Below are 6769 nucleotides of genomic sequence, written 5' to 3'. Positions count from 1 at the left end.
AAAATCCAACGAATGAGATCAGATTAAAAAAATGTGATGGCATTTTCATAATTATCATCAACTCTAATTTGCAAACATGAACACGTAAATATGCATTTTGTTAATTTCAAAAACATATGCATTTTATTGTGTTAAAAAAAATGCATTTTGTAACAACTAAATATGCATTCCTAGATAATTTTTTTTTTTAAATCAATGAAAAAACTAAATTCTAAATCTAAATCATAAATCTTAAACCCTAAATAGTTAAAATGAACCTCTAAACCAAATAAAACAAAAAACTTAATCATAAATTCTAAAATCCAAACCCTAATAAGTGTAATGCACTTTCACATTTTTTGCAAGTGTAATATTTTAATACTAATTGTGCATTTTGTTAATATTAAATATGCATTTTGTAACAACTAAATGTGCATTGTTGAAAAATTCTGAGAAGTGCATATTTTAGTTTTCAAGTTTGCAATACCCTGTTTAGAAGATAAAACAATGGTTAAAATGGCAAGATGAATAAAAAGGATAAGGGAATCTAAGATTACCTAAGAGATGGAAGGTCATCACATTCCTTTCAAAATGGGTAAAAATATGATGTGGAGGTGAAGTTGTATTACCTTGTGAAAATGAGATAACTTGAACCAAACATGGAAATGTTATATAACTAAGCAAATATAACATTTATTGTCCTAAAAACTTGAACCAAATACCCCCTAAGGTTTAAAGTTATGCACATGATATAAACCTAAAGTTATGCACATGATATAAACCTAAAATTTCATTTAGGGTGTGTTTAGAAACCAGGAAAATGATTCCCAAAAAGAATTTTCATTTTCAGTGTTTGGTTTATTCCAAAAAATTATCCTGGTGTGTTTGATGTATTTTCTGAAAAATGAGCACAATTATATAATTAAACATTTTAATTGTTTTGTTTAGAAGATAACAACATTTATAATAATAATAATAATAATAATAATAATAATAATAATAATAATAATAATAATAATAATAATAATAATAATAATAATAAGTGGTGGTGGTAGTGATGGTATTATTAGTGGTGGTGGTGGTGGTGGTGGTGGTGATGGTGGTGATAGTAGTGCAGTGATGGTGGTTGTGGTTGTGGTGGTGGTAGCGATAGCGGTGGTGTGGTGGAACTTGAAAAATGACTTCCCCAAAAAGATCCCCAAAAAAGATGGAAAGTTATTTTCAAAGAAAATGAGAGTATTTTCCTTTGACCAAACACTCACTTTCCTTTGACTCACATTTTCCACTATTTACTAAACACGGGAAATCTGGAAAATGATTTTCATAAATTATTTTATAGGTTTCCAAACACACCCTTAAAATTTTTTTTTTTTTTAATTTTAAATTTCACTCAATGCTGATCAGCGTCGTAGAATTTACAAAGAAATGAATATTTGGATACAATTCAATCAATGAGCCACTATCTAAATGAATATAATGAACAATATGCACTCGAAGAGACAAACATATGCACTTGAAGAAAGAAAATAATGCACCATTTAGAGAAGCTAACAAAATAAATATGCACTAGAAGAATAAAAAATGTGCACTTGAAGAAGGAAAATAATACACCCAAAGACAAACACAGTTGAACTTACTTACACAAAATTATCATAATGACACCGCGAATTTTTTTGAAATTTTTTTCATTCTGGACTCGATTTGGACTAGATCAATGACTGAGATTTAACCCTTTTTTTTCCTAAGAGCTCCTTTGCATTTCATCTATTGTCTGTGTGTGTGTGTGTGTGTGTGAGAGAGAGAGAGAGAGATAGATTAATCATTCATCCAAAAGGTTGAACCCCAATCCTAGAAAGACACTAATCATAATAATGCAGGTGGTGTGTATATGATTGAGATTAATTAGGGATTTTTTTTGAAGGGGATTAATTAGGATTTATTCCTCCCAAAATTCATAATTGAGAAAATTTTGTTTTTTTGTAATAGTCTAGTATTTGTTATAGCAAAAATACATGTGCTGAGGACAGGGATGCAGTGGCACAAATTCTGAGAGTAGTCTAGGCCCCTAACTTTGAAAAATATCTGGGGTTACCAGCTTTTGTGGGGAGGAATAAAAAGGCGGCCTATGCTTACCTTTCCAATGAGTGTTTTTTTGTTGCCTATATCTGTTTGTGCAGCAATTGAACGAACAATGAACCGCTATTGGTGGGGATCAGGGACTGACCGTGGTATTCACTGGAAAGCATGGGATAAGTTATGTATTCCCTAAAAGTATGGAGGCCTGGGTTTTAAGAATCTGAGAGCATTTAATTTGGCAATGTTGGATAAGCAGGCATGTCGCTTACTTACTAACACTGACTCTTTGGTGTCTCGTGTATATAAGGCTAGGTACTATCCTAAACTTCCCTTTTCTTAATCATGTTTAGGAAGTAACTAGCTAGTGGCGTGAGACTGCGTATTGGGAATGGTAATACAACCCTAATATGGGAACACCCCTGGCTCCAGGATGACTTAGACCATATGATCCAAACAGAGATGCCACAACAACTATCTGGGGCTAAAGTCGCGGGATTAATAGATCAGACTACGGGCACATGGGATCCTCATATTTTATCAGATATTTTCCAGTCAAGTGACATACCTAGAATTTTAAAAATTCTGATCTCCTTGGGATATGAGGACATATGGTATTGGCCTGGTGACCTGATTGGATGCTACTCGGTCAAGAGTGGCTACAGACTCATGGTGGGAACTTATGAAACCGGTATTGATTTTGATAAGTGGCTCACCTTGTGGAAACTAAAAATCCCTCCAAAGTGGAAGATGCTTTATGGAGAGCAATAAGTGATATCCTCCCGACTACCAACAATTTGCTTATAAAGAGGGTGGATGTTGATCCGATGTATGTCATGTGTGGGATCATGTATGAGGATACTATGCACTCATTAGTGTTGTGTGATTATGCACAATCCATTTGGAATCAATCTAACCTTCCACTTCCCCACATTGTGACAAATGTTTCCCCGTATGGTTTAGAGCAATCTTAAATGTTCTAGACACTGATGGAATTTATATTATTTGCAGCTGCAATTTTATACAATATTTGGAGAGCCCGAAACGAAGCGGTCTGGGATGCATGCCTACTGATGCCAAAGAAAATAATCGCTACGGCCGTAACTACCATGAAGGCGTGGCTGCAAATCCACTATTCTGCCGGTTCACTGCTACTGACCACCCACAGTGCCAACGTGTTGCATCCGCCACCCATGCAACTGCTTCCTCCCATCGCCAACACTGCCGACGTGCTGCATCCGCCATCATCCACGCAACCACTTCCTCCCATAGCCGGAATAGCAGCAGCACAACCAAGACAATGCTACGTCGACGCTGGATACCGCCCGGAGTCGAAGACGGTCACGATTGGGGAAATTTTGTTCGAAGACCACGGTGGATACATATCGGCTTACAGTGCGCCACTGCAGGACTGCTTCTCACCACCTATGGCCGAGGCGCTTGTATGCAAAGAAGCTTTGTCGTGGCTCAAAGCACGTGGGGAACACTCAGTTAAGCTACACACGGACTATCAGACGCTCTAGGTCTACTTGTCTTCAACCACTGTCCAGGCTCGATCCTATCTTGGTTACACTCTTGATGATTGCAGAGATTATACGGCTATGTTTGATTACTGTATAGTTACTTTATTCCTATATCGCAGAATTATTTAGCGCATACGTTAGCATCAGCTGCTTTTAATTATACTATGGCTATATACTGGGACGCTGTCCCGCCTGACTCTATTTCAAGTCATTTATAAATGCAACCACACTGGTTCCTTTCAAAAAAGTATTAGAAATACTATATACATACAATAGATTTGATCGAGATAGTGTTGACAAGAAGAGTGTATAATTGGAGTTGAATTAAAACTTGTTTGTGTCGGTATCCAAGTTTACAATCTATTTGTTAGTTTATGACTAATTTGTGTGTAGTAGAGTTTTGGTTGAATCCGATTAGTTAAGTGTCATATAGGTCACTCAACTGCACACCAAACTGCAATTAGGTCATCGAACTAAAAAAAAAATGTAATTGGATCCCTAAACACTACAAACTCATACAATTAGACTCAAAATGACCTGTTTACCTGAAATTATGTTGACGTGGCGGTTACAATTTTAAAAATAATTAATTAAAATTATTTTAAAAAAATTAAAACTACCGGAGACGGGTTTTAGTTTTTTTTTTTTTTTTTTTTTTTTTTTTTTTTGTATATATAAATACTTTTAATTAATTATTTTATTTAAAATTATTTTAGAAAATTAGTTTTAAAATCGGTAACCGCCACGTCAGCATAATTTCAGGTAAACATGTCATTTTAGATCTAATTGCATGAGTTTGTGTTATTCAGAGACTTAATTATAACTTCTTTTTTTTTTTTTTTTTAGTTCAATGGTCTAATTATAGTTTGGTGTTCAATTAAGTGACTTATTTGACCCTTATTCCTAAAATAAAATATTTTGAACTTATAAATACAAGTAATAACTAGAATCCTACTTTCTTCTTTTTAAGGATCTACGTACTCACATAAGATTTTCTTTTACAAACTAAAATTTATTTATTCCTTCTACATTATTTTGTATTTGATTCGATTACCAATGTTTAACTGAATTTATTTATAATTCAATTTTTCATATCTCTTTTGACTTCTAAAACGAATTTCACCAATAGTGGTAGCAACATATACTGTTGGCTTCTAGTGATGTTGACATTCTTCCGTTTATCAACTTAATTTAAGGGTGGTTTGTAAAATAGGAAAATGACTTGTACAAAATGTTTTCTGAAAAATGAATCACTTTTCAGAAAATATTTTTCTTTTCCGTGATTGATTGCATTCTGGAAAACTATCTTAGTGTGTTTGGTTATTTTTTAAAAAATAAATAAAATTGTATAATTAAACATTTTAAGTATTTTATTTAGAATATAAAAATATTTATAATAATATTAATATAATTTTATTTATTAAAAATTATTAAAAAAAAAAAAAAACATCACTGGTTTCCGGCGGAATCTAGAGTTTCCGCCGAAAACCTTGTTGTGTGTTTGGCGAAAGTGATTTTCGCCAAAATGACCTTATTTTCATCGGTCAACGGAAAATGTTTTTCATTGACTGGATTTTCAATGTACATCCAATTACTGAACATCTGAAAAATGTTTTGCATAAATCATTTTCCAAGTTTCCAAACACACCATAAGTTTAGGAATATTCTATATTTTAGATAGTGTGTTATTGACTTGTTTGGCCATTAGCAGTTAACAGACTTGTCAACAATTATCTAAGTGTTAGTTGGTTTTACCAGCGAATAATATTAATTGTTTGTAGTATTTAATTACTTATTAGTGATTTAATATATTATTTTTATTTATTAATGTACTACTTTTCTCTTGTTTCATGTAACTTGATGGGTCTAAGAAGAGTTAATTACAGAAATTGTCATTTGACTATTGCGAAATTATTAATTTGGTTATTGACTAATTTTTTTTTCCTAATTAAGTCTCTTAATTTTAAAAATCTTAACTAATTTTGTCCTCCGTTTGTTTAGCCGTCAGACGTCCGTTTACTCGGAACCAAATACGTAATTTGACTAATTTTGCTATAGCCAAGGCCTCAAGGGACTATTTCAGTAATTCACTCTTCGATTTAATAAGAGAAGAAATTGTTCATGTGATGACCGAAATGGTCCCTTGACTAGAGTAAATTATCAATTTAGTCTCAAGTAAACGGATGTCTGATGACTAAACAGACGGAGATCAAATTGATTAAGGCCCTGTTTGATAAAAAATTGGCCTATAGGCCAATTTTGGCTTATTTGACGACTATTAATTATTTGATTTAGTTAAAATATCAATATAAATGTTTGGTTAATTAGTTTTTTGCAATTCCAAAAGGTTAAAATTCAAAAAGCTACTCCAAACAACTTTTTCAATTAACTTTTTGATAAAAGAAATTATACCAAACAGCTATTAGCTAGCAGCTAATTTACCAAACACTTTTCTAAAATCAGCTAATGTTATCAACTATTTATACCCTCTAATTAACACAATCAGCTAACAGCTAATAGCCATTTTACCAAACAGGGCCTAAGATTTTTAAAGTTAAGAAATTTAATTAGGTAAAATATAGTGAATAACCAAATTGATAATTTGGTTATAAGTCAAGAGACGATTCCGATAATTAACTTGTCTAAGAAATAATTATGCAGGGTTGGGTGATTAAAATTTAGGTTAATATAATGTGATGATGAGGGAAGACTGAAGAAGAAATGGAAAAAGAGAAAAGAAGGGTGAGTGAGTCAAATCAGTCAGTCATTCAGTCACGTGAAAGAATGCATGCAGGGGAGAAGATTAGGGTTTGGGTAAGTTCTCCCCCGTGTTTATCGCGTGCAATCCTTTCTCTGCTCTGCTGCTGACTGCTGTCTGTCTGTCACTCACCAGTCAACTTACCCTCTCTCTAATATATATTCTTTCTTTAATTAATACCGAGTATCTCTTTTTAATTATTATTTTGTCTCATTTTATTTGTTGGATTTAATTATTGAGGTTGGGATGAATTTAATTTACAATTTTTTTTTAATATTAAATTTAATATTCGTATATATAAAATTAATTCCGTCTTATTTTATGTGTTTAGTTCAGTTATTAAAAGTAATTATTAAACACAAAAAATTAAATTTTAAAATAATAAGAAAGCACTAAAGAAAATAATCAAAGAATAATGAATTGATTACACCAATTG

This window comes from Ipomoea nil, unplaced genomic scaffold, assembly GCF_001879475.1.
Source record: "Ipomoea nil cultivar Tokyo-kokei standard unplaced genomic scaffold, Asagao_1.1 scaffold1043, whole genome shotgun sequence".
Classification (NCBI taxonomy): Eukaryota; Viridiplantae; Streptophyta; class Magnoliopsida; order Solanales; family Convolvulaceae; genus Ipomoea; species Ipomoea nil.
This window is presented reverse-complemented; position numbering follows the sequence as displayed.